This window comes from Schistocerca piceifrons, chromosome 5, assembly GCF_021461385.2.
Source record: "Schistocerca piceifrons isolate TAMUIC-IGC-003096 chromosome 5, iqSchPice1.1, whole genome shotgun sequence".
NCBI lineage: Eukaryota > Metazoa > Arthropoda > Insecta > Orthoptera > Acrididae > Schistocerca > Schistocerca piceifrons.
The window spans coordinates 77,519,916-77,546,050 of record NC_060142.1 but is presented as its reverse complement, the minus strand read 5'-3'; the positions used below and the strand labels follow the sequence as shown (position 1 = coordinate 77,546,050).

The 26,135-nt window shown below is 44.2% G+C and overlaps 1 protein-coding gene across 1 annotated transcript in view; it reads right to left on the bottom strand.

Moving 5' to 3' along the window:
• The window catches only part of LOC124798012 (methyl farnesoate epoxidase-like), a 158,767-nt gene that overhangs the window by 89,103 nt on the left and 43,529 nt on the right, over positions 1–26,135 (bottom strand). The window lies entirely within an intron of this gene.

The window sequence follows — 26,135 nt, the reverse complement described above, 5'->3', positions numbered from 1 at the left end:
CTGAAATGTCTGGCAGTGAAGACACAAAATGTGAAAGAGTCATTCAATAATATAGTTTGGAATAAGAGCACCTAATAATGAATTTGTGGGTTTCCACATATTGCGATTTAGTATTTATGGTGCTGTAATGATATTTAATGATGACAATACTGCTAGACTGAAAATCTTAGAGTGGAGTTGGGAGCGAAGACGGGTTGGAACACACGAGCCATACGGGAGGAATTGCACGATGAACGAATTGACAAAGCTGAGCTACAAGCCCAAAAAGTGTCCAAGGAGGCAAGATCTTTGAGGGGAGGAAGTGGATGCAGTCAGGCAATGTACAAGATGACGAAAACTACAATGCTGCCAAGTTTTAACTGTTGTTTCTACTAAAATGTGTGATTTAATTTAAATGGATTTCTGAAAAACAAAAATTTCTCAGACAAATTACCCATTTCCACAGGAACTATAGAAGATAGTTGCATGATTTTTTTACAGTTTATTTGTAATACTCTTGTGATACTACGCTTCTATTAAGTTAGACATTGAACGTATATTCCCAGTAAGATGCACAAAAATGTAAGGAAGAAATGAAACAAAAAGAGATACAACAAAAAAAAATATTCTATGCTAACTCCTAGAATATATGACAGGTGTAGAAGCATGAAACCGGAATTTTGTTGCAATAATTACACGTCTGTTGTCTGACAAATAATATTTTATTCAAAATAATCTCAATTGCTTTTTATACAGTTCTCCCACCTCACTGGCAGGTTGTGAATGCCACGCAAAAAAAGGGAATCTTCTTTTGAAGCGAACCAGTCAGCGAGCCATTTTCACACGAATTGAAGCATTGTTCATTAAGAGCGTGATCCTGTGATGCAGAAAGGTGATAATCGAATGGAGCGCACGAAGTCTGGAGAATAAGCCGCCTGCGCTAGTATTTCCCAGCTGAACGCCTCGATCGTTTCTCTGACCCGTTTTGCAGTGTGTGATGGGGCGCTATCATGGAGAAATATCACTTTGTGCTGTGTTTTCCATATTCCTGTCGTTTCTCATATAATATTCGATTTAAATCGATCAATTGCTGTTGGTAGCGATGAATGTTAACGGTTTCACCAGGTTTTAGCAGCTCATAATAGATGACACGTTTCTGATCCCACCGAACACAGAGCATAGTCCTCTGTCCAAAGCGATTTGGCCTTGCAGTGCAGTGGTCTTCACCCATGATTTACAACGCTTACGATTCTCAGAATCAAACCTTTTTCATCACCTGTCACTATTCGATGGAGAAACGAATTTCTTTTGTATTTCACAAGTGGTCTTTCGATTTGCTTGCTGTCTTTCATTCAGTTCATGCGGAACACATTTTCCCACTTTCTGCACCTTTCCCATAGCTTTCAACCGAAGAGAAACGGCTTTCTGCGTCACATTCAATTGTTCTGCGAGTTCCTGTTGAGTTTGAGTATCATCTTCATCCAATAAGGCCTGCAACTCGTTGTCTTCGAATTTTTCCGGTAGTTTCCCGCGCTCGTCGCTTCTCACGTCAAAATCACCACTTTTGAATTTTTTGAACCACTCGAAACGCTGTGTTTTCCTTAGAGCGTGTTCGTCGAAACTTCCGACAAGCATTCGGTGCGATTCTGCAGCAGCTTTCTTCAAATGATAACAGAAAACCAATGCTGTCCGCAAATCGTAGTTGTTGGGCACAAAATTCGACGTGTTTACTCGTTTGAAAAATTACAGGGCTATTACAAATGATTGAAGCGATTTCATAAATTCACTGTAGCTCCATTCATTGACATATGGTCACGACACACTACAGATACGTAGAAAAACTCATAAAGTTTTGTTCGGCTGAAGCCGCACTTCAGGTTTCTGCCGCCGGAGCGCTCGAGAGCGCAGTGAGACAAAATGGCGACAGGAGCCGAGAAAGCGTATGTCGTGCTTGAAATGCACTCACATCAGTCAGTCATAACAGTGCAACGACACTTCAGGACGAAGTTCAACAAAGATCCACCAACTGCTAACTCCATTCGGCGATGGTATGCGCAGTTTAAAGCTTCTGGATGCCTCTGTAAGGGGAAATCAACGGGTCGGCCTGCAGTGAGCGAAGAAACGGTTGAACGCGTGCGGGCAAGTTTCACGCGTAGCCCGCGGAAGTCGACGAATAAAGCAAGCAGGGAGCTAAACGTACCACAGGATGGTGCTCCACCGCACTTCCATCATGATGTTCGGCATTTCTTAAACAGGAGATTGGAAAACAGATGAATCGGTCGTGGCGGAGATCATGATCAGTAACTCATGTCATGGCCTCCACGCTCTCCCGACTTAACCCCATGCGATTTCTTTCTGTGGGGTTATGTGAAAGATTCAGTGTTTAAACCTCCTCTACCAAGAAACGTGCCAGAACTGCGAGCTCGCATCAACGATGCTTTCGAACTCATTGATGGGGACATACTGCGCCGAGTGTGGGAGGAACTTGATTATCGGCTTGATGTCTGCCGAATCACTAAAGGGGCACATATCAAACATTTGTGAATGCCTAAAAAAACTTTTTGAGTTTTTGTATGTGTGTGCAAAGCATTGTGAAAATATCTCAAATAATAAAGTTATTGTAGAGCTGTGAAATCGCTTCAGTCATTTATAATAACCCTGAACTTGGGTTACTGTGTGTTGACTTCTGTCGTCAGCCGTCACAGAAAGCAGAAGACGCTTCAGACGCGGTCTCACGGGCCCTACACTGACGGCTAGCACAATCTGTAGGGAAATTCCGGTTTCATACTTCTACACTAGAGGCACGTACAAGTAACATACGAAAGTTTCATTAAGTTGCATGAAGTTGTGAGAAAATAGGTCATGAACATAGCAAATTTAACATTAGCAGGATACGTCATTCATACTGTACATCTCAGTGGGGGGAAAGTTTGTGTAAATGGATGAGCTATATAGGGTGTTTCACTATTACAGATAAAAGCGGAAGAAGGACACTCAAACAAGCAAATAATCGTAACAAACATATGTCCGGAAACCAATGGGTTTTCACGATAGGAAGCATGCAGGAGTGCAGTCATACCAATGTTACAACACTACCTAAGGCTACGTTTATTCTGAAACACCGCATGTGGGGCATAAATTACAAAGGGATAATGTGCCTTCGTTTGACTGTATTATAATTCTGGATACCTAAGTACTCTTAAACAGCGATTCGATAACAAGGGTATCGGCCGTTGCTTGCCAGTACCATAGCTCGCCACGTCCTCCAATCTGAATCTGTAGGATCTTTTCATTGGGAATATTTTAAGGCTCTGGTACATTCCAACCCTGCTGACAACTGTCGATGAACTATGGGAATGCATTGTGGATGGTTGTCAGTGCATTCGGAACACGCCTGGGGTTTTTGAACGAATGCAGGCGTCGATGAACACACGTTTGAAGCCTGCTTCACATGGACAATGTCTCGCCCCGTTCTGGAACGTCAAAGACAACACAGATATTCTTGGATTTAGTACATTACCTCGTAGTCAGAGAGGAGTAAAGTACTTTTATGGAAGTACATTTATTGGTTGCTGTTCAGAACTGTTAAAACTCGCTGAGTTATTTTTTTTAAAGCTAAGTGGACAACTTATCGTATTGCGTTTGTCCTTAATGTATATTTGCAGTTTGGATACTTGAGAACTCTCTTTTAATGTGTTCACGTAGCCAGCCATAATACGTCATATCGGTGAAGCCATTGGTTTGCGGACCAGTGTTTATTAGGACTGTCTGCTTGTTTCATTATCCTCTAATCGCCTCATTCTTTTATAGCTATAATGGTATGGAGAAGCTTTTTACTAATGACATTTAAAATATCGCGTAGGATAACTTTCGCATAACATTTAAAAAACAGTGAGTTGCGAGAAAGTTAAAACATACACTCAACCGTATTACACTTCACTAGCAGAAGATGTAAAGGACCTGCATTTATGACCAGTGATGGGGAGAAGGAAGGTGGCTTGATACTTTTGGATAGTTAGTTTATGGAGCTAACTGGTTCACTTGAGCTGAATTGTGAGGATAGGTATAATGTGCGTGTATGGCCGACAGGGAAGCACGAGTTTCGGGATACAGACACCTAGGAGGGGCAATGTCAAGGTCACAAGGAAAAAATAAAAAATGAGGGAGTGTGAGGTTGGGGAGATATGTAATCGGACATGGATAGAGAGAAGCGGGTTGAATCTTATAGGAGGGCTCAAGGCAGATTTCGTTGTCAGGAAATGGAAGCGTGTTAAAACTGAGCTGCGTCACGACAAGAAAAGTGTATAAGTGGTTGTAATGGTGCATTTAGCCTATATCCCGTTACTTCTCCAGTTTCCATCTTACAACCCGTTGTAAAATGAGGCTGAAACCATTTCACTGGTACAAATAAAAATATGTGTTCAGACTTTTCGTAGCGTTAACTGATTATACTGGGTGTTTTGAGAAGAATATACGCATTATAAAGTATTATTTTGTCCAAACTATCGATCGCTGCGTCTCGGCTCGGCTATTGGAGAAACGAATACATAATCTAGTTTATGTTAACAGTCCCTAGATGTCAGTTGTCTTTTGTTTTGCTTGGTAACCGTCATATGTTTGAAATGGCTACTCCGCAGTAAAAATCATTTTGTTTTCTCGAGTTTGCGAAGTGCAGTTCTGTGATTAAAGCGCAAAGGCGTTTCAGATTGAGGTACCAAATTGATCCTCCGAAACGGTGGAACATTCGCAGATGGTATCGACAGTTTCTAGATAAAGGATGTGTATGTAAAGGAAAGAGTCCTGGCCGCCCTTGTGTTCCTGAAGAAAATGTTGCACGAATTCAAACTGCTCACCAACGTAGTCCTTCAAAATCAACTCGTCGTGCCAAACGGGAGTTACAACTGCCTGCAACAACAATTTGGCGTGTTTTGAGACGTCGGTTGGTTATGAAGCGGTACAAGTTACAGCAATTACAAGCCCTGCGTCTTGACGACAAACGCAAACGTGTGGCGTTTTGTAACGAGAGTCTTGATGCTATTGACAATGATAACACTTCCGCACAACGCATCGTGCTCAGTGATGAAGCGACTTTCCATGTTAGTGGTCAGGTAAACAACCACAACGTTCGAATTTGAGACCTACAGAACCCACATGCAACCATTGAACATGTACGAGAATCGCCCAAAGTCAATGTGTTTTGTGCGATATCCCGATCATCTGTTTACGGCCCACTGGTCTTTGATGGAAACACGGTTAACGTTCAGGAGTATCTTAGGGTTGGGTTGTTTTGGGGGAAGAGACCAAACCGCGAGGTCATCGGTCTCATCGGATTAGGGAAGGACGGGGTGGGAAGTCGGCCGTGCCCTTTCAAAGGAACCATCCCGGCATTTTCCTGCAGCGATTTAGGGAAATCACGGGAAACCTAAATCAGGATGGCCGGAAGCGGGATTGAACCGTCGTCCTCCCGAATGCGAGTCCAGTGTGCTAGCCACTGCAGGAGTATCTCGCTATGTTACAAAACTGGTTGTTTCCGAAGCTGCACGAAGATAACTTCATTGTGCAACAAGACGGGCACCCTCTCGCTGGAGTCGCCAAGTGCGTGAATGTCTGAATGAAACTCTACCGAGCCGCTGAATTGGTCGTCAAGGAGTTGGCGACTTAGCATGTTTCAGCTGGGCTCCACGGTCACCGGATTTGACACCCTCTGACTTCTTCCTGTGGGGTTTCGTTAAAGACAACGTTTATGTACCACCACTCCCACAGAACCTGGAAGAGTTGATGAACCGGATGCGTACTGCTATAACATCAGTGACGAAGGGCAAGCTTGCCCGAGTATGGACGAATTTGTTTATCGATGTGACATTGTTCGTGTCGCTGATGGAGGACACATTGAACATCTGTAATCTGAACCAGAGAGGTCCGTAAATATGTGTGTAAGGTTTCATATTCACATGCCTTAAAGTTTAATAAATATATGCATTCGAAATACGTATATTCTTTTTGAAACACCCTGTAGAACTTGATTCTCGAAGTATACAATGGCCAGCCGTTTCACAAGTTGCAGTAACCAACGGTCTGTAACCTAGCACTCCCCGTGACTGCTCAATGATTCGTTGGAAACATTCTGCTGTGTTCACATGGCTGTGTTCCGTAGTCAGAACCCCTCAGAACGCGCAGATGAAGCATGAATGCTGTGTTGTTGTTGTGGTCATCAGTCCTGAGACTGGTTTGATGCAGCTCTCCATGCTACTCTATCCTGTGCAATCATCTTCATCTCCCAGTACCTACTGCAGCCTACATCCTTCTGAATCTGCTTAGTGTATTCGTCTCTTGGTCTCCCTCTACGATTTTTACCCTCCACGCTGCCCTCCAATGCTAAATTTGTGATCCCTTGATGCCTCAGAACGTGTCCTACCAACCGGTCCCTTCTTCTTGTCAAGTTGTGCCACAAACTCCTCCCCAATTCTGTTCAATACCTCCTCATTAGTTATGTGATCTACCCATCTAATCTTCAGCATTCTTCTGTAGCACCACATTTCGAAAGCTTCTATTCTCTTCTTGTCCAAACTATTTATCATCCATGTTTCACTTCCATACATGGCTACACTCCATACAAATACTTTCAGAAACGACTTCCTGACACTTAAATCTATACTCGACGTTAACAAATTTTTCTTTTTCAGAAACGCTTTCCTTGCCATTGCCAGTCTACATTTTATATCCTCTCTACTTCGACCATCATCAGTTATTTTGCTCCCCAAATAGCAAAACTCCTTTACTACTTTAAGTGTCTCATTTCCTAATCTAATTTCCTCAGAATCACCCGACTTAGCATGAATGCTAATAGATGGCAATGCTGGAATGTAAAAACCACCACAGTTGTTTGTTGCGGGTACTGCACTCGTTCATTCGTGAGTGACAGGGCAGGCCCCTGACTGGAAGTGGCCGGGCAAGTTTCCAGTCTTTTCCGCAGCTGGCAGCTTCTGCGTGACCTCGACCACATTCTCGTTCCGTTCAAGCAGGCCGAGCATTCGTATCGCTGGCTTCGGCAAAATGTACCTCACCGATCTCTTCCAGTACATGCAACCCATACCCACCAGTAACATCAGTGCATGGATCAGTACTCCACCGACAAAATATCGACAGTTGTTCATGAAATATATTATGAGTATTAAGGTGTAAAGGACCCTTTGTCTGATGGCTCGTTACAGAGAAATAATGTAATTATCTTGCTCGGATTGTTACCCCAATTATCTCTGTTTCTGTGAAAATGCGCTCACAATGGTAGAGAAGCCCACAACAGGCAAGCACCAAGCACCGAATCTAAGACAGAAGGATCCGGTTTCTCAGAAGAATCTCTGTAAGATGCAAAAGTGCTGTAATGTGGTTGCCGTCTCTTCAGGAACAACTCCGAATGGCTTCCTTGTGGCGCGTTCAGTCACACTCAGGCTGCATATCGACCAACTCTTCATCAGTAAACCTATATGTACTGTTGTGTATCACTGATAACGTACGAGGGTCGTTCAATAAGTAATGCCCCACATTAAAAAAAAACCATTAATATACGTAGACGAACGTCCTTGTTTGTGCTTCATGTTTGATGTTTGTTCTGTTAGCCGATGAAGTTTCGAAGCGTTCTGGCATATGGCGGAGCCTAGTGCTGCGTTAAAATGGCGTTGCAAGCATCGTGCTGTTATTGTATTCTTGTGTGCATAAACGGTGGTCAACATCCATAAAAGTTTGTGTGCAGTGATGCTGCAGTTGATAGGAGTACAATTGGGTGATAGGTAAAGGAAGTTATGGCCTCAGGAATTGCAGAAACAGAACTCCAAATGGTTCAAATGGCTCTGAGCACTATGGGACTTAACATCTATGATCATCAGTCCCCTAGAACTTAGAACTACTTAAACCTAACTAACCTAATGACATCACACAACACCCAGTCATCATGAGGCAGACAAAATCCCTGACCCCGCCGGGAATCGAACCCGGGAACCCGGACGCGGGAAGCGAGAACGCTACCGCACGACCACGAGCTGCGGACCAGAACTCCATGATCAGCCACGCTCGGGGCGTCCTGTCACAGCCACTGCTCCAGACATGCTGAATCGTGCAGATGCCATTATTCGTGCCGACTCTGAATAAATTCAAGAATCGTTTCCGACGTGTTCGATTGGACAAGAATCCAGCAGAAATCTTGCTCCAACACCATATTGCACGCCCACACACAAGTCTAAGAACCTGGGAACACATCGCGATATTGGATTGGACATCATTGTCTCATCCACCCTACAGTCCAGACCTGGCACCCTCGGACTTCCATCTGTTTGGGCCGCTTAAGGATTCTCTACAGGGAACACACTTTGAAGATGACGAGAGTGTCAGTCACGCAGTGAAAAACATAGCTACGCCTACAGTACAAGAGCTTTTACCAGCAGGAAACACACGCTCTTCCACAACTTAGGCGTACATCTATAGAAAGTGATGGAGATTACGTAGAAAAATAGGACATGGACAAGACATTTTAATGTACTTTATTAGCAAATGCTGTCTTTTAACAATAAATATGTTCTGAGAAAGAAAATGCCAGGCATTACTTATTGAACGACCCTCGCAGAACTAACACTGTTGGGAAAACGAACCCGGCAGAAAATGGGGCGAAGACAAAATTGTGCATTACTGTTGTCAACAATACCGTGAGTGAAGGGAACGAGATTGTTCCCATACAAGACACACAGTGATTACCGTCGAAATTTCCATTGTTGTGCAAATATTTCCACTACAATACCGATACAAAGATAAACAGGCGTAAGAAATCAAACGAAATGTGTGATTTGCTGTCTAACGAGTCACTGGAGACTAGCGGTTCCATATACGAAAATACTTACAAAATATCCCCGAACAACCACAGATTTTGTCGTTGGATATTTATTGCCAAACATCACCATCACTGTGGTGGTGGTGGGGGGGGGGATTGTGGAGAAAAAATAAAAAACACCAAAACGCAACATATTACCACCCTTAATACGGTGTAGGACACCCGTTGGCACTTAGAACAGCTTGGATAAATACAAGTCCTGTATGGTTTTCAAGTGAATCACATACCTGCAAAGCCGTGGCGAGTTCAGGTAAGGATTATGGACGTGGATAGTGATGAGGCACCCATCTGTGGTGGCCAGGGGAAATCCAACAATTCATACTCGTCTTCAGAAAACCAGTCCTGGACGATAGGAGATGTGTGAAAGGGGCGCTGTCGTTTTGGAACACTGCACCACAATTGGGAAACGAACATTGCACCTTAGGATGGACCTGATCAGCCAGACTGGTCACATAATCCTTGACAGTTATGCAACCTTGCAGAACAACCGTAGAGGCCACGGAATAACACTGCATCGCTGCCCAAATCATCACCGAAACACCGCCGTGTTTCACTCCTGGTTCGTAAATTCGGTCGGTTCGTAAATTCGGTCAGAAGTTGGAAACAGTGTGAAACCAGACTAATCATACCAAATAACTACCTTCCATTGCTCCACAGAGCATGTTTTATGGCTACGGCACCACGTTTTCCTGTTACGGACACTTGCATCACTGATGCCTTTTGATTCCCTGCTTACGGAACTTCCTCCGTGTTGTTTTGGCGCTGACAGGTTTCGAGAGTGTGACACTAAGTTCTACAGTGACTTTTACAGCCATCGTCTTCTCATTTTTCGTAACAGTCCTCTTCAATGACCGTTAGTCGCGATCACTCAACACACACTTTCATCTACGTTGTGACTTAGCGCATGATGTTTTTCCGTTTTCCCTGTGTGTGGTATAAATCTTTGATGCGGGACCTCTTGTATTAGATTAGATTAGAGTAGTACTTGTTCCATAGATCATGAATACGACACTTCGTAATGATGTGTAACGTGTCAGGTTAATAACAGGTGTCTATATAAGATATTACATTACACAAAATATTACATGACACTTAATATTTTAAAATTTTTTTTGTTTTTTTTTTTTGTGGGGGTTCGAGAAATTACCCACTAACTATATCCAAAAATTCATCTAATGAGTAGAAGGAGTTGCCATTAAATTCTTTTAATTTCCTTTTAAATGCTATATGGCTATCTATCAGACTTTTGATGTATTAGGTAAGTGACCAAAGACTTTTGTGGCAGCATAATTTACCCCGTTCTCAGCCAAAGTTAGATTTAACCTTGAGTAGTGAAGATCATCCTTTCTCCTAGTGTTGTAGCCATGTACACTGCTATTACTTTTGAATTCGTCCGGATTGTTAATAACAACTTTCATAAGTGAATATATATATTGCGAGGCTTCAGTGAAGATCTCTAGCTCTTTAAATAAGTGTCTGCAGGATGATCTTGGATGAGCTCCAGCAGTTATTCTGATTACACGCTTCTGTGCAATGAACACTCTTTTACTCAATGATGAGTTACCCCAGAATATGATGCCATATGAAAGCAGAGAATGAAAATAGGCGTGGTAAGCTAATTTACTGAGATGTATATCGCCAAAATTTGCAATGACCCTAATAGCATAAGTAGCTGAACTCAAACGTTTCAGCATATCTTCAGTGTGTTTTTTCCAGTTCAACCCCTCTATGTATGGGTCGCTGCCGAGGCTATTTTCACCAGGTCACACGCAATGCTGTAGCCATGATCCCTATCAATACTGTTTCCCACTCCACCCACTATCATCACATGATCCTGCTTTGAGAAACCCTTGCACAAGGAACCTATACCCTCTACCACCTGGCTAAAACATGCACTTGGCTTGAAAAAATTTGTGACCTGGTACCTCTCACCTAATTTTTCCTGCAAAATCTGGCCCGCACCTCTTCCATGGCGGCTATCTAGCAACATAACTTTCTTCCTACTTTCTGCTTTTTTTGAAACAGTTGGTTTCCTAGTGAGATTCTGTTTTTTTTTTACTACATCTGCTTCTACTGGTGCCTCATCCTTACTTAACTGTGGTAGCAAGGCAAATCTATTGGTTGTGCCAATTGGGAAACTGTCAGAAACTGTCCTCTTTCTGTGGTCGCTGTTCCCAGCTACCACTTCCGACCGCTGTTTACCCTCCTCCCCCCTTAACCTCTTCAGTTCCTCCCTCCCTCTGTCCAAATCAGCCTGAAGGTCTCTAATTTTCTCCTCCTGTTCAGCTATAATACCAAACACTTCGGTTACCTCGATGCAAGAAGCACCCACCATTCGAGCGCCATCAATTTACCCATGTTCTAATTCACTTAGATCGGGCATAATGCACTCACAACTACACAAAGCACTGTTCTGACCACGACTGACACTATCAACGTATCGAGTACACTGCAGAGGTACCGTCTGTGGTCAAATACAACAGTGGAACTTACAGGCTTGGCTAGAATCTGCATTTATGTTGAAGCACGCATTTCTCGCGGTGTTTCTATATTTTTGTCCAACCCTTCTATATGGAATCTGAGTGTGGTGTCCAACGATAACCGAAGTTCTCCATAGAGTGCTATATTACACGGTGACTTACGAGAATTTTGAAGCAGTCGGCCAACCAAACCTTGAGCAACCAAACAGAGCTGAAACACCGAAGCATTTTAGCTAATTTCGATTGCCTGAACTCCCTCAATTGACCAGTGGTATATATATTGTTCATGGTATTTATGCTTCTAAATTCATTTATTAACCACTACAGTATTTTTGATTCACCACTTTCCATTATAAAAATGGTTCAAATGGCTCTGAGCACTATGCGACTTAACTTCTGAGGTCATCAGTCGCCTAGAACTTAGAACTAATTAAACCTAACTAACCTAAGGACATCACACACATCCATGCCCGAGGCAGGATTCGAACCTGCGACCGTAGCGGTCACTCGGTTCCAGACAGTAGTGCCTAGAACCGCACGGCCACTCCGGCCGGCTTCCATTATAACATGATATACACTAATCGTTAAATCCCATCATAAGAGTTCCAGTTTTCTGTTTCCGAATGAATGACATTCTCTTCTCTGTACGCCATGGTGTCTCGCGCACCCCTAGTTTTCCTTCACGCTACATCTGGTTGGCCAACGTTCAGTTGATATTAGCAGTTGTCAGTGACCTCTTCTACTGGGCGACTGTCACAACAACCTATTCTTATAGACACCTCGCAAGACGGACTCTCAGTATGTCAGATTGCAGGTACACCCATTATACAGGGTGATTCACGAAGGTATGCAAATATTTTAATATGTCATTCTACAAGTAAGACTATACAAAAAAGTTCATGTAAACATATGTTGGCAAATGTTTAGCTACAGAGTTACGGCTGATAAATGATTTTGCCTGAAATTTTGCAACGTCGCTAATATGAAGCCATCGCAAAACTATACGAGGTTAAAGTAAAGCACGATTTCCGTTTATTTTTTTGTTATTGGTCTGGTGAATCTAATAAAACATGTCCCAGACGTGTAGCTGCAGTAGTTTTCCAGAATATCCCCAGAAGCAAAGGTTATTACATAAAGAAGTGTTTTTACTTTCCATCGAGAATGTAGAAACGTTTATATCATTGTTGGCAACCGAGACTGTACAACTTCCTTAACACTGAAGTTTGTTTTTTGCGGTTTAACATGAATTTCACGTGTGATACGGTATTAATAAAAGCAGATTATCTGACACATTTATACAGTTTCAGTTAACTTTATTACCATCATTTTTCCAAAATTAAATTCTCTACCACTTCTGTTGAAAACTTTGCGCAATTGTATGGAATTAAAAAAAAACAAATTGGGTCAAGTAGTTAATAAATAAAAAAATTACATTAAGTCTCGCTTTCGAAATGTGGTGCTACAGAAGAATGCTGAAGATTAGATGGGTAGATCACATAACTAATGAGGAGGTATTGAATAGAATTGGAGAGATGAGAAATTTGTGGCACAACTTGACTAGAAGAAGGGATCGGTTCGTAGGGCATATTCTGAGGCATCAAGGGATCACCAATTTAGTATTGGAGGGCAGCGTGGAGGGTAGAAATCGTAGAGGGAGACCAAAAGATGAACACACTAAACAGATTCAGAAGGATGTAGGTTGCAGTAGGCACTGGGAGATGAAGATGCTTGCACAAGATAGAGTAGAATGGTGAGCTGCATCAAACCAGTCTCTGGACTGAAGACCACAACAACAACTTTGCTTCTCTGGATGTTCTGGAAAACTACTGCAGATACACGTCTGGGACACGTTTTATTAGATTCGCATATCATTAATAACAAAATAAATGGAAATCGTACTCTACTTTAACCTCTTCTTATTAGAAGTTGCTAAATTTCAGGCACAATCTTTTATAAGCCGTAACTCTGTAACTAAACATTTGCGGACCTATGTTTATATGAACTTTTTCCTTTAGTTTTATTTGTAGAATAACATACTAAAATATTTGCATATCTTCGTGAATCACACTGTATATGCTATGAGATGCCAACGAAATAAGATACAGGAACCATCTGTATAACTATGTGCGTCCTTTTGCAACCTGCAAGCGATGAAACAGCCCATCGCTCCAGAATTGTGTGAGAATGGGACAGGCAGTTCTTGTGAGATAACATCTTCCCCTCCCCCTCCCCCTCCCCTCCTCGACCCACCGCTAAAGTCACGTAGCGTCGATCTCCGTGACGCCGTCGAGGGAGCTGCGACGGGCTTCAACTGAGTCCAGACCATTGCCGTTGTCCGCGATGAATGAGCGATTGTTAGATGGGAGGAGTAAATGACGGGTTCGAGTACTGCTCCGCAAACTGAGAACGAAACTGTCACCTTTCGGTTTAACCTAGACCTCGGGCAACGCTACAGATCAGCACGCTATCCACATACGTTGTATTCGCCAATTCACAACAAAATTGTAAATCTTCAACCTAACCTGTAATTTGAGCTACGCTACGGATCAGTGTGTCACCACACCAACGCCTTCCATGCCTCGTTTTGAGTCTACACCATGGTGCCAGGGTAAAGATGATGGTACGCGCTACTGGTTATCTCTTATTCAACTGGCCTTTAGTACAGTTCCCTTATTATGCCATTTTCTAATATATTTCCTTGCTATAAGGTACCACTATTTCAAGAAACTGTCACTGCAGCACGAATCTCCCGTTATTATTTTCAGCCATAATGGCTATGTTTGTGCACCGTGACTGTGTGGGATAACTACTTATTTCAAGCTTCTGCTACCAGTCGCTTTTTATTTTATGCTTTCCTAACATAATGCAACGCGTTTCGAACATGTTCTGTTCATCTTCAGGCGTTTATACATACATACATATAGAGAAATGTTACTTAAAAATAAAAATATACACACAAGTCCGCCATCTTGTGTTATGTGTATAACATCGAAGCAATTTCTGCAGTGAATTACATTGGCAGTCAGTGACAAAAAATATAATGTGCAATAGTGTAATGTCAGTCAACAGCTCCGCCATTACACCAGTGATGCAAGTGAAGCAGCAAGATGATAAAATTTCAGTGATATACATAGTCAAATGGCTCTGAGCACTATGGGACTTAACTGCTGTGGTCATCAGTCCCCTAGAACTTAGAACTACTTAAACCTAACTAACCTAAGGACATCACACACATCCATGCCCGAGGCAGGATTCGAACCTGCGACCGTAGCGGTCACGCGGTTCCAGACTGGAGTGCCTTTAACCGCACGGCCACACCGGCCGGCTATGCATAGTCAACCACAAGGAAGAAAACCAGCAGTAGACATCACTGATTTCGATTTATAGCCATACAATGCCCCCTCCTTCCCCCCAAATGCCACACCAGCAGCTAAAGTAAAAAACAATGGACAAAGAGTTCTCAATTAATCTAGTTTAAGACTTTATTTTTAAGTATCATTTCTCTATATTTATGTATGTATGTATAAACGCCTGAAGATGAACAGAACATGTTCGAAACGCGTTGGATTATGTTATATTAAGCATAAAATAAAAAGTGACTGGTAGCAGTAACTTGAAATAAATAATTAGGAATCTCCCTGTGGTGTCACCGCCAGACACCACACTTGCTAGGTGGTTGCCTTTAAATCGGCCGCGGTCCGGTAGTATACGTCGGACCCGCGTGTCGCCACTATCAGTGATTGCAGACCGAGCGCCGCCACACGGCAGGTCTAGAGACACTTCCTAGCACTCGCCCCAGTTGTACAGCCGACTTTGCTAGCGATGGTTCACAGACAAATTACGCTCTCATTTGCCGAGACTATAGTTAGCATAGCCTTCAGCTACGTCATTTGCTACGACCTAGCAACGCGCCATTATCATTTGCTATTTATCTTGTGATGCACGTACCGTCAGACCGATGTTTACCAATTATGGATTAAAGTTAAGTATTCCAGAAGCTACGTACTTTTTTTACTAGACTCAACTCCTTTAACTGTTCCAGACCTCACGCCAGCCTGCGTGAGCTTAAACGCGTGCCTTTCGGCTACCTCACAGTGGCTTCGCTGTCTTGCCAAGTCACAACACTCCCGACTCCTTTCGTAAACACAATGAGGAAGGCGCAAAATGAAACGTGTCTAAAGCTAAATTTTTTCGGTTAGAAATCGATAGGGATTTATCTGCAGTACTTAGAGTAATTGAATGGTGATTTTATGCTATTTTTACTTTCACAATTCCAAATTTCACAGAATGGTTGAAATTATTTCCCTTTTTTTTTTTACCTGTCTCCAGATTGAGGCAAACTATTGAAGCTTTTTGATGTAGTAGGATGTATCTGAAACTGTTGTTTCTGAAACAAATTTATAATTGTGCAGTCACCTGTGCAGGATACGGCCGGTATTGAAGCAGCGCTACTTCACGTTTTTCCTCCTCGCTTTCTTAACATAATAACATCAACTGCACAGCGATGGTGGCATGACCCGTGCCAATTGACCGCGGCCGGAGGAGGTCGGTGATCAAAGAGACCACTGTGTAGCCATTAGTACACAGCGGCGGTCTCTGACCTCGGGTCGGCTCTGTCAGTAGATGCCAACGCCACAAACACTGAGAGATGAACTACAATTCCTCGAGGAATCGTCTTACTATTTACGATAGCTTTAAAAGAAAATTCTCAAATCTTTAAGGGAGACGAAAATTTAATTGCGATGGGAGACAACAATACGTTAGTAGAACAAGTAAGAGACGGAAAATGCAGCAGAAGAGCATTGACTGGGGGGGATATAGAAGTGGGAGTTACCTGGTACAATTTTGCGCAAAACACAATTTAAACATTGAGAGCGATTTGAGAAGTATCAAAGAAAGTTCAATGTGTCACCTCAATCAATAACTTTATTTATGAAAATACAGTGTACAATCTCCAACAAATTTAATGTATTCACAAACACCTTTTCCTTTACACCAAATAAATACACTTTCATTTACATTAATTTTAGCTCTCTTACGGGTATACAGGACAAAAGGAGAAGGAGACATATATGATGATTTGCCGAAGTCTTTATTAGCATTTTCCGTAATATGATATGTTTTGTAGGCTATGATGTCTCTGTCGACGAAGCTTTCCAATCCAGACACGTTCGGGACACCACTCCTACCTCGTACAACTGCTACTGTCAACCAGCCATTACCATGGGAAAATGTGTCATTCAAATCAATGCTGAAATTCAATCTGCAACCACAAAACACAGAAGGTCCATCTAGCAATGCGTGTGCAGACAGAGAGGCAACGGAAGGTTTCATACAGATAATATTGTGATCGGCCAAAACTTATAAACAGTTACTTAACACCCTGTTTGTCCACCTCTGATACGCGGTGAAGCAGCAGTTCCGAGTGGCAAGGATTCGACAAGCCCTTTGTGAGTTTCATAAGGTATGTGGCACCAGATGTCCAGGCACAATCCACTCAATTCCTGGAAATTATGGACTTGTGCTTTATGGGTGTGGAGCTGGAATCCGACAGCATCCCAGAAGTGCTCCAACACGATTATATCACGCGGGTTTGGTGGCCAAGATATCAACGTGAGTTCTCTATCACGCTCCTCAAACCACTATAGCACGATTCTGGCATTGTAACATGGGCTGTTGTTCTGCTGGAAGATCCCTTAGTCGTCGGGGAAGATACAGATATCTAGCACGAAGCGACACGGATGTTCGGTGATGATCTGAGGATGTTGAGATAGTCTACCGTCGGAATTAATAAAACGTTCCGGGTCTTTTGCTCGCGTATCATGTCGTTATTGGAAACCCAGAATCTACTCTGTAGGAATCAACATGGATTCCGGAAACCGCGATCGTGTGAGACCCAACTCGCTTTATTTGTTCATGAGACCCAGAAAATATTAGATACAGGCTCCCAGGTAGATGCTATTTTCCTTTACTTCCGGAAGGCGTTCGATACAGTTCCGCACTGTCGCCTGATAAACAAAGTAAGAGCCTACGGAATGTCAGACCAGCTGTGTGGCTGGATTGAAGAATTTTTAGCAAACAGAACACAGCATGTTGTTATCAATGGGGAGACGTCTACAGACGTTAAAGTAACTTCTGGCGTGCCACAGGGGAGTGTTATGGGACCATTGCTTTTCACAATATATATAAATGACCTAGTAGATAGTGTCGGAAGTTCCATGCGGCTTTTCGCGGATGATGCTGTAGTATACAGAGAAGTTGCAGCATTAGAAAATTGTAGCGAAATGCAGGAAGATCTGCAGCGGATAGGCACTTGGTGCAGGGAGTGGCAACTGACCCTTAACATAGACAAATGTAATGTATTGCGAATACATAGAAAGAAGGATCCTTTATTGTATGATTATATGATAGCGGAACAAACACTGGTAGCAGTTACTTCTGTAAAATATCTGGGAGTATGCGTGCGGAATGATTTGAAGTGGAATGATCATATAAAATTGATTGTTGGTAAGACGGGTACCAGGTTGAGATTCATTGGGAGAGTCCTTAGAAAATGTAGTCCATCAACAAAGGAGGAGGCTTACAAAACTTGAGTATTGCTCATCAGTGTGGGATCCGTACCAGATCGGGTTGACGGAGGAGATAGAGAAGATCCAAAGAAGAGCGGCGCGTTTCGTCACAGAGTTATTTGGTAACCGTGATAGCGTTACGGAGATGTTTAGCAAACTCAAGTGGCAGAATCTGCAAGAGAGGCGCTCTGCATCGCGGTGTAGCTTGCTCGCCAGGTTTCGAGAGGGTGCGTTTCTGGATGAGGTATCGAATATATTGCTTCTCCCTACTTATACCTCCCGAGGAGATCGCGAATGTAAAATTAGAGAGATTCGAGCGCGTACGGAGGCTTTCAGACAGTCGTTCTTCCCGCGAATCATACGCGACTGGAACAGAAAAGGGAGGTAATGACCGTGGCATATAAAGTGTCCTCCACCACACACCGTTGGGTGGCTTGCGGAGTATAAATGTTTATGCCGTGGTCGAATGGATTACATATTCAACGTTCCGTCACCATCGAGGGAAGACATTTTGATGGAGGATCGTAGCTTCCTTGAGTGTCGGAGTCACACCATTGCTCGCTACTGACTGCCGCAAACTACCGTTTATGTGGGCTCCCGCGCAGTGGCGTCACGTCACATGCTCTGAATACCCGAGCGCAACTGGCAGTTTTTTTTTGTCGGTTGCCGTCGTCCGCTGTGGGCGACTGGTACACGTGTTCTTCAGCATAGGGATCGAGGTGTCATGCAGTTTCACACCCTGCTCCTTCCTATTCATATTCCAGGGGCGTTTAACTATCTCTATGGCCTCTCTGTATTGCCTTTCTTGGTATACGCTTGTGGCTGCCAGTATTTGAGTCGTATCAAAATGCATGTGACACTCTCCTGGTTGCAAAGCACGTACTGCAACAGCTGATCTGACAATCTCGCCCCCTTCTACAGCTGCCCTTGTTCTGTTTTAGTCGTTTCTTTACCGTTCTTTCTATAGTACCCACAACTACACGGAACCCTATAAAGTTCTGCTTTTTCCAGGGGTTTGCGAGCATCCTTGGTCAATTTTAGGTGATCCTGTATCTTCGTGGTGAGTTTGTAGTTTACCACCTTGTTCCGTTTTTTCAAGATCTTTCCTATGGGATCGGCCGGCCGAAGTGCCCGTGCGGTTAAAGGCGCTGCAGTCTGGAACCGCAAGACCGCTGCCGTCGCAGGTTCGAATCCTGCCTCGGGCATGGATGTTTGTGATGTCCTTAGGTTGGTTAGGTTTAACTAGTTCTAAGTTCTAGGGGACTAATAACCTCAGCAGTTGAGTCCCATAGTACTCAGAGCCATTTTCCTATGGGATCAGTAACGTCCTTAATGAAAGGCAAGAAAATTTTCCATTTCACTGGCGCTTATGCATCGCAATGATTTTTATGCTGCTGTCTTAACATGATTTTTACGTCAACGTACGAATAATCATTCTTGAACAATGCACTGTTTGGATGTTTTAGTCACGCCTCAAGCAGCTCTGGTTCGCAGATGTTTCCTGCTCTGTCTGTCAACGAAATACGATGCCTCGCTTTTGTTGTGGATGGTGGTTCGAACCGCGGTACAGGCAATGGTCAGTGTGCGTGGGTTTTCCGTAAACTGTGTGGCCTAAGCTATAATCTCGTCTATTGAAAGCTAGAACATCAAGAAAATTTAATCTTCCACCTGTCTAATCCTCCATGGTAAACTGAATATTCGGATCAGTCCCGTTGAGATGCTTGTGAAAACTATCTACGAGGGTCACTACAAAAGAAAGGCACACTATTTTTGTAAAAATACAGTTTTCATTCTGCATGAGTGAAAGTTTTTTAGTGTGTAGATACATCCGTCCCGCTCGTTTCCAAACTTAGTTCAACCTGTTCCCGTGAGTGGCACCGTCACAGCATGTCTTCAAGTTGGCTGCCACACTTGACGTTCGTCAGAAGCAACGTGCCGTCATAGAATTCCTGTGCTGTGAAAACGAGACAGTGGGAAACATCCACAAGAGGTTGAAAATGGTGTATGGAGATGCTGCTGTCGATCGCAGTACAGTTAGTCGGTGGGCAAGCAGGTTACGTGATGAAAGCGGGCACGGCAATATTGAGGATTGTCCTCGCAGCGGCAGGTCTCGTACTGCACACACTCCAGACAATGTGTAGAGAGTTAACGGATTGGTGACAGCTGACAGACGCATCACAGTGAACGAATTGTCACGCTACGTTGGGATAGGGGAAGGAAGTGTTTGCAGAATACTGAAAGTCTTCACGGTAAATGATAGCAGCCAAACAGTTGCAGGATAAAGATTTATTAAAATTCTTGACCACGGTTTCGGTATATCTAAATATACCTTCATCAGAAATAAAATACACTAAAATCACATCCTGCACTGGAGGTACATAAAACAATTGTGGCAAAGGCGTCGTCAGTTGCTATCATTTACCGTGAAGAATTTCAACAGTTGCTGTTTCACCCATGTTTAAAATCTTGAAACATTGACAGTGTTGGCGTTAAAAATGGTTTGTGCCAGGTGGGTTCCCAGGACGCTGACAGTGGCTCACAAAGAAACAAGAAAAACGGTATGCATCGAACTTTTGGAACAGTACGAGAATGGTGGAGATGAAATTCTTGGAAGAATTGTGACGGGTGATGAAACATGGCTCCATTATTTTTCACCAGAGACGAAGAGGCAATCAATGGAGCGGCATCATGCAAATTCACCCAAGAAAAAAAAATTCAAAACCTCACCCTCTGCTGGAAAAGCTATGGCTACGGTGTTTTTCAATTCCAAAGAACTCTTGCTTGTGGACATCATGCCAACTGGAACCACCATAAATTCCGACGCATATGTGACGACACTGAAGAAACTTCAAGCTCGACTGAGTCCTGTTCAACCACATCGGCAAAAGCAGGATGTTTTACTGTTGCACGACAATACACGGCCACATGTCAGTCAAAAAACCATGGAAGCGATCACAAAACTCGGATGGGCAACACTGTAACACCCGCGTTACAGTCCTGACCTGGATCCATGTGGCTATTATCTCTTTGGGAAACTGAAAGACTCTCTTCGTGGAACAAGGTTTGAAGATTATGACTCCCCTGTGCACGCTGCCAAACAGTGGCTGCAGCAGGTTGGTTCAGAATTTTACCTTGCGGGTATACAGGCGCTGGTTCCAAGATGGCGTAAGGCAGTTGAGAGGGATGGAAATTATGTGGACAAAAGAAAATATTGTTCCTAAACATGTAGAATAAAAGATGGATTTAAAAAAAATAGTGTGCATTTCTTTTGGAGTGGCCCTCGTAGTTCCTCTCTGGCGTGCCTCCACAAAACAAATCATCCCTGGCTGAACCAGGGCAGTTGTTGGCATTTTCCAGTGTTTGCTCCTCGAATCTTTTAATAAAGGAATTCGCTATAACGGGGCTTTAGGGGCTTCCCATAGCCACGCCGTCTTTTTGTAGAATACATCTTTCCTTTTGCAATGCCTGGTCGTGAGGCAATTTTTAAACACTTCTTCAACATCGAGAGGGAAAATCTGTTGGGCGGAATCATGGTAAGTACCGATATAACATCAAAACTAGCTAATATATCCCCCGACTGGGTCACTATGTCGTTTAATTTATTGATTAAATGATGAAATATGCTGAATTCTTGAAATAGGAATCCAATCAGCCCATCGGAACATTTTATTAACTGTGACATTTCAGGCCGTGGAAGTTCACATTTTACAACCGTCATGGTTCCTTCATTATTATCACAAGTCTCATGGAAGACCAAGAGAATGCCTTCCATAGCAAAATACTACCTCCCCACCCCCGCCCAACCGCGTCCGTGGCGTGGTGCACTTTTCGATGTTTTCACTGAAATGACGAGACGAAGCATTAATTTTTTTCCTTCCCAGGACTCCAACCCGGCACCTATCGCTGTTATATTCTAGAGAAAACGAACGTTAAATGTAGGTTTGTTACACCAGCAGCGACATGTGATTCATCCGACCAGGTGACAAGTTTAAATTGATCCAGGATCCATTGTACACTCCTGGAAATGGAAAAAAGAACACATTGACACCGGTGTGTCAGACCCACCATACTTGCTCCGGACACTGCGAGAGGGCTGTACAAGCAATGATCACACGCACGGCACAGCGGACACACCAGGAACCGCGGTGTTGGCCGTCGAATGGCGCTAGCTGCGCAGCATTTGTGCACCGCCGCCGTCAGTGTCAGCCAGTTTGCCTTGGCATACGGAGCTCCATCGCAGTCTTTAACACTGGTAGCATGCCGCGACAGCGTGGACGTGAACCGTATGTGCAGTTGACGGACTTTGAGCGAGGGCGTATAGTGGGCATGCGGGAGGCCGGGTGGACGTACCGCCGAATTGCTCAACACGTGGGGCGTGAGGTCTCCACAGTACATCGATGTTGTCGCCAGTGGTCGGCGGAAGGTGCACGTGCCCGTCGACCTGGGACCGGACCGCAGCGACGCACGGATGCACGCCAAGACCGTAGGATCCTACGCAGTGCCGTAGGGGACCGCACCGCCACTTCCCAGCAAATTAGGGACACTGTTGCTCCTGGGGTATCGGCGAGGACCATTCGCAACCGTCTCCATGAAGCTGGGCTACGGTCCCGCACACCGTTAGGCCGTCTTCCGCTCACGCCCCAACATCGTGCAGCCCACCTCCAGTAGTGTCGCGACAGGCGTGAATGGAGGGACGAATGGAGACGTGTCGTCTTCAGCGATGAGAGTCGCTTCTGCCTTGGTGCCAATGATGGTCGTATGCGTGTTTGGCGCCGTGCAGGTGAGCGCCACAATCAGGACTGCATACAACCGAGGCACACAGGGCCAACACCCGGCATCATGGTGTGGGGAGCGATCTCCTACACTGGCCGTACACCACTGGTGATCGTCAAGGGGACACTGAATAGTGCACGGTACATCCAAACCGTCATCGAACCCATCGTTCTACCATTCCGAGACCGGCAAGGGAACTTGCTGTTCCAACAGGACAATGCACGTCCGCATGTATCCCGTGCCACCCAACGTGCTCTAGAAGGTGTAAGTCAACTACCCTGGCCAGCAAGATCTCCGGATCTGTCCCCCATTGAGCATGTTTGGGACTGGATGAAGCGTCGTCTCACGCGGTCTGCACGTCCAGCACGAACGCTGGTCCAACTGAGGCGCCAGGTGGAAATGGCATGGCAAGCCGTTCCACAGGACTACATCCAGCATCTCTACGATCGTCTCCATGGGAGAATAGCAGCCTGCATTGCTGCGAAAGGTGGATATACACTGTACTAGTGCCGACATTGTGCATGCTCTGTTGCCTGTGTCTATGTGCCTGTGGTTCTGTCAGTGTGATCATGTGATGTATCTGACCCCAGGAATGTGTCAATAAAGTTTCCCCTTCCTGGGACAATGAATTCACGGTGTTCTTATTTCAATTTCCAGGAGTGTAGATTATCCCAAGCCCACTGCAATAGTACATGAACATTGGGTTAACAGAGCAAGACGAAGGAATCGTCTGCAGCGCAGCCACCCCTTCAACAAGTGCACTCAGCGATGTTTTCCGAGAAGTGCCTGCATCGGCACTGTGTCGTCACACCTCCCACACACAGCCGCCTATCCTGCTCCACAGAGCCGACAAGCCTCCTACCAGCACGTTCCGTCATGACTTACGGACGTACGTCTTCATTTACATCTACAAACATACTCCGCAAGCCAGAGGCGTATGGTGCGAGGCGGAGGGCCCACTAGTAATTTCCTTTTCTCTTCCACTCGGAAACAGAGCGAGGTAGAAAGGACTGTCTATATGCCTACGAACGAGCCGCAATATCTCTAATCTTATCTCCGTGGTCCTTATACGCTGGCTGCAGTAGGATCGCACTGCAGTCAGCCTCAAATGCCGGTTCTCTAAATTTTCTCAATAGAGCTCCACAAAAACAGCGCTGCCATCCCTCCAGTTATTCATGTTTGAGTTCCCGAAGCATTAATTAAAACTTCCGCGCTAAGAGGCCGTAATCGAACGATGGAAATTCTATATGTACACGGCAGAGCCAAAGAAACTTGTACACCTGCCTAAAATAGTGTAGCGCCCCATGACCACACAGATGTGCTGCAGAACGACGTGGCATGGACTCGGCTAATGTCTGTAGTAGTGTTGGAGGGAACTGACGCCATGAATCCTGCAGGGCTGTCCACTCCCTCGTACTCTTACGGGTAAGAGTACGAGGGAGTGGAGATTTCATCTGAACAGCACGTTGCAAGGCATCCAACATATGCTCAATAATGTTCATGTCTGGGGAGTCTGGTGGCCAGCGGAAGTGTTTAAACTAGGAAGAGTGTTCCTGGAACAACCTTGTTACTATTCTGGACGTGTGGGGTGTCGCACTGTCTTGCTGGATTTGCCCAAGTCCGTCGGAATGCACAATGGACATGAATGGATACAGGTGATCAGACAGGATGCTTACGTACGTGTCACCTGCCAGAGTCGTATCTAGACGTATCAGGTGTCCCAATCACTCCAACTGCATAGTCCCCACACCATTACAGAACGTCCATCATCTGGAACAGTCCCCTGTTGGCATGCAGCGTCCATGGATTCATGAGGTTGTCTCCATACCCGTCCACCTCCATCCACTCGATACAATTTGAAGCGAGACTCGTCCGACCAGGCAACATGTTTCCAGTCATCAACAGTCCAGTGTCGGTGCCGACGGGCCCAGGCGAGGCGTAAAGCTTTGTGTCGTACACTCATCCATACCGATGATGTTTCGTTAAATGGTTCCCACGCTAACACTTGTTGATGGCCCAGCATTAAAATCTGCAGCAATTTGCGGAAGGGTTGCACTTCCTGTAACGTTGAACGATTCTCTTCAGTCGTCGTTGGTCCCGTTCCTTGCAGGATCTTTTACCGGTCAAAGCGATGTGGAGATTTGATGTTTTACTGGGTTCCTGATATTCACGGCCGGCCACTATGGCCGAGCGGTTCTAGGAGCTTCAGTCCGGAACCGTGCTGCTGCTACGGCCGCAGGTTCGAATCCTGCCTCGGGCATGGATGTCTGTCATGTCCTTAGGTTAGTTGGGTTTAAGTAGAAAATGAACTACATCGTAAGTTGCAATTCTTACAATTATAACAGATGAAATTGTGGTTTTTGGGCATCGTTTGCACATGAGTGAATACAGAGGTTCATTTGTATTCTGTATTTTGCCGTGAACGTACCTTTTCAGAAGTTCAGAATGAGGTAGAAACGTGTATCCTGGATACAACTTCGAAACTTCTCCTTGTGAGTGTAGGGGTTGTTATCGCCCAGAGCCTATAGATACGAGTATTTCCACCAGATTATCATTACGAATGGTATGTTCATCTGTTGACGCCATCTGGAAATACGTAGCCCTTCGTACGCTTTTCATTTCATTTCATAGAGCCTGGCATTATTGAGCGATGGTACAATCGAACACTTGAGTAAATCTCCGTCAGTAGCACAATGTAAAACTAGAATTGCTTCTTTACAAACAAAGCAGATGGTTTGTTGTTGTTACAAAGACACCGGAACAGAGTCACAGATGATCTATAAAACCAGAGTATATACCACAGCCTGCTAGGTACATCCTGTGCAAGTCTGCTTGGAAGTAATGCACGGAAGCGTTGTTCACCGAACTACTCATAGTATTGAAGTGTTGCTTCAAAACATGGGAGTGGCAGGAAGGTAGCGTCCGCATTTAATTATTTCTGAGTCACTCCAGATGCGATTTCGTCATTGAAACTTTGAGTATTTATTGTGCATGAGTTCTACTGATAAATAAAAAATAAATTGAAAATTGACGTTCACAGCGAATTTGGTAAATGTCCCCCTTACCTGTGATAAACATCTAAATCATTTTTCTTTTCACGTCGTTTCGCCGCAAAACCCTCAGAAAACCTTTCACACACTTGAAACCATGCGGCTCTGTTCTTAGTCTTATTATGGTCCTCCTTCCGAGATATGTCCGTATTTCAGGGTATTTCTTCACCTATTCGTACAGATTTCCACATCCAAACCGGCTGGAAATGGCAGGCTTACTGATGTAAATCTGAACTGGAAGAAGCATATTACCAAGTTTCTCAAACAATTACGTTCATCTACTTTTGTTTTTCGTATAACTGCTGGTCTTAGAAACAAACGAGTTAATGTCCTGATATATTTTGCGTTTTCCCACTCGGTACTGTCTTATAGAATAATTTTCTGGGGTAACTGTATTAGAGATTAG